Genomic DNA, 3,971 nt, shown 5'->3' on the forward strand with positions numbered 1-3,971 from the left:
GCACCCTTGTTACGTTTGTTTACATTGCATTGTGTATACACCTGTCAACTATTGTGTGACAATGGACGTAGTACGGCGTGCTTCGAAGATGGTATTTTGCAACACGAAAAAGTGGTCATGCTGATCCTTTATAATGACTGTTGGAAGTATGCCTTTCGTTCTGTACCTTTTTTCCCGAAAGATATCCCAATATATGTCAGATTCTTTATCCTCTTCTAAAATTACAGATGATGTGGAATGGTGTGATACTGCTGCGTTCACAGCAGTTTTCGCTGAAATACTAGAATGTGCGCAGCAGTCGTCGTATGACAGCTTATATTGTCCCTGGTAGTGGATTCACTGCTCCTCTTTTCATCAGACATCACAGTGGTACTGCATTCAGCTTTTTTTGTCTTTCCTTTATCCTATGTAGTGCCCATTTAACAAAACGATACCCCCGAAAACTTTTTCACATCTACTTAAGGCTGCACATAAATACCTAATTGAAATTCACATTTGTCTGTGCTGCAACATGGAACAAACAGCTGTTGGTGTTTACAATGTTCAGACTACGATATCTCGTAAACTGCTTGCACTAGACTCCCGCAACAAACACCACTGTCTCTCTAATTTAGTCCACTTTCATTGTGGTACTATCAACAGCCATTGTTCCTTTGAAATATTTGTACCTTTTTAAAATAAATACACATTTCAAATATGTGCTGTAATAATTACGTTACTGGATGCAGTTGAGTCCCATGACATGCCATTTGACCTCAACTGCTTGTAGAAGATTTTCAGAAGAGACGCATCTATCGAAGTTTAGAAATCGCCAACTTCCTTGTAACGGTCAAAATTCGGTATGGGGAAGGCGGTGTAGATGGTCTGCTGCGGTGCCGCAGCAGAGCTGGATGAGAGGGAGTACGACGAGGAATTGGCGGAGAGAGACCGAAGAAAGAAGTCCTGCGGGAAGCCAAGACCACACACCTCAGCAAGTTGGCGTGGGCATCGACACCAGACGGACACGGTCAGCACGGGGCGCTGGCATGTTGACTGTGATAGTTAGAAGTATGTGCTGTTTACTAGGCTCACACGTACAGCTTTGCAGGCAGACAAGCAACGGCTTCAGTAGATTGCAAACAGCACAATAGTATTGCTTTTGAAATAATTTTGTTAGCCTGATGTTATCTTCAAGTTGAGTCACACTATTTTACGGTACGGTCTATTAACTGAAATCAGATGCAGCTCAATACGTCTGGAAGTTGAGTTACAGTTTGTTGTGGCTATTGCACGTGGAGGCGTGCTAAGTGAATATTGTTTAGTGCACACGAAGTGTGCTAGATATTGTGTCATAAAGGAAACCGGTTCGTCTGAGTAAGTACAGTGTGCGTGATTGTGAAACAGTTGACTGTAATTTAAAATCTTGTAACAACTATGGACCTGTTATGTACTCTGTGGTTTTAATGTTGATTCAATACAGATATAATGTTGAAACCGTGGTTCATTCATGTCTAGCCGTATAGATGTAGATTGTGAATTGTTATATTACCTTATATGAATCAATCCTTTATAAAACTGGTGTATTGATCACTTAAACGTAATTGTGGGCCGTTGAGTAGTGATTTGGTAGTTTTTGTCTTGTTGAATGAGGGTAGCTAGTCGTAGCCATGCAAGTAGCAGCAAGTAGCGATCATTCAGTTTTCTGATATAAATGAGTGAATATTATTTTGTGTAATTAGTTAATATTGTCATAGCTATTGAAGGCTGAAGGCCGTAAACTGTAAACTGTTATATATCGTTATTCATTACGTTGTGTTATGGTTTGCCTGTGCAGGGCCAGATTGAATTGTTTTGTATTAGTTATTGTTATTATTCCAGAAAGATACGTTGTGTTTTCCAGGCTCTGTTCAAGGTTTTTTGGGCCTCAGAGAATGTTTTGTCTATAAGTTTTGGATCTGTTAAATTGATCTTTGCCTGGTGAATAAAATTATAGTAAAAGTATTGAGCTCCACTCTGCAGAAACCCCAGTCCGAAACCTATTACACTTTAATCACACGCTGCACGATGTAGTACGTGGATGACAAAGAGAGTGTCTCGGATAGGACTAATGTGTGAAAAGAAATCGGCCCGCTATTTAACTTAGTAGTCTTAGTGAATGTTGAAGTCTACATCCCGATGGGCGGACTGGTGTTTACACCCAGATCCTCCCAAAATCGTTCCCATTGTGTTCATTCGTTACAGTTGACACATTTATCTCAGTGAATGTGTGTGTATGTGCCACTCGGTTGTACGGAGACGTGGTAACGTGACAAAAGTCAGAAAGGAGGTAACGTCTATGAACGGGAGGGTCCTTGGCCATTTTGTCTGTTAAAAATCCTTTTCTTTTTCTAAATCTTAATTCTTCTGACTGGTTCTCTTCGGCCAGCCACGTAAGAAACTTGATCTTAAAGAGACCCTAGCCTACAGGTACTGGAGACGAGTGTCACATATTTTCAATAAAAATCAATTGCGAACCTGACAGGCATTGCTGTTGTCAGTGAACGCAGTTCTACCAAAAGCAGTTTCGAGTGCAAATAGAGAAGAGAAGTAAATGTAATACACAGTCGCAATCGCGAGTCCTACGTAAGGTTATTGCTCACAGCGGCACAAAAAGTTGCGTCTCTTGAATAGGTCAATCGGTCAAACGACACAGAAGCTAGACATGAACTGACTGGAGGCTTTTAGCGTGATAAAAAGACTCACGATTTTGTCTCTTTTCAAATAGTGCTAGGAGAGCAACCAGGATGTATATTTCAACATTATTGGTGAATCATGTTCATGATGAGTATGCTCTGGATACTCTCGATTTTCAGGTTGACAACAGCTGTGTTCAAAAGGCTGCGATTATACGTTCCTGGTTTATGTTGAACTTTGGCACTAGAATACTGCATGACCGAGCAAGCGAGCACAAAATACAGGTGGGCGGAGCACAGCTGCACCAGCTGTCATGAACGAGCATAAAAGCCAACCGAATCATGCAATAGAGAAAAGCCAGTGCAGTAAGATGTAAGATCGGAACCAATTAAGAAAAAGGAGGTGTAAAAAAAATCTGTTGGTTGGAGAGGAAAACATCTCGACACCTATCGTGCATAAACTGCTCTATATTACTGTGTTTGTAGTTCGGAAGGACTCATATAAAGAAAAACGGTTGTAACATATTCCACACTGACATAGCTCCTTCAGGGATAGCGTTAATTATAAAAAAATTGGAAAGTTTGTAGCAACATGTTCTAAAAACGTGAGATGTTTTCATACAGTTCCTGGTGCGTCTTCAAAGAACTAGGCCAGGAATGTAGAAATCTAGTTGCACATTATGGAAAAGTCAGCGTCTGACATGTCATCACAAGTTCCTCTACTATGAGTAGACATATCAAAGAACAGTCCCATACAGTTCTAAACAACGTAATGCCTTCTGTTATTACATAAGTTATTAACGAAACATGTACTGCGGCAGTTGATACCTGGACTGACTCACGCAGGTGGTTTATTTGAGTCTTACAACAAGCTAGATAAACACACATTGATCTCTTCTGCTTCTACATCTATACTCCGCAAGTCACCATACGGTGCGTGGCGGAAGGTAGTTTATGTACCACTGTCACTTCCCCGGTTTTCTGTTCCAGTCTCGAAGATTCGCGGGAAGAACGGTTACTGGTAAGCCTCTGTGTTTGCTGTAATCTCTCTAATTTTACCTTGAGATATACGTATGAGGATGCAACATACTGGACGACTTGTCTAGGAACGTACGCTCCCCGAACCTTAACAATGAACCACATGGTGAAGCAGAACGCCTCTCTTGCAGCGCCTGCCACTGCAGTTTGCTGACCATCTCCGTGACGTTTTCGCGCTTGTTAAATGAAACTGTAATGAAACTTGTTGCTCTTCTATGGACCTTCTCTATTTCCTCTATCAGTCCTGTCTGCTTCGGATCACAGGCTTGAGAATAACGTTTT

The sequence above is a fragment of the Schistocerca nitens genome, chromosome 5 (genome assembly GCF_023898315.1).
Source record: "Schistocerca nitens isolate TAMUIC-IGC-003100 chromosome 5, iqSchNite1.1, whole genome shotgun sequence".
Lineage (NCBI taxonomy): Eukaryota > Metazoa > Arthropoda > Insecta > Orthoptera > Acrididae > Schistocerca > Schistocerca nitens.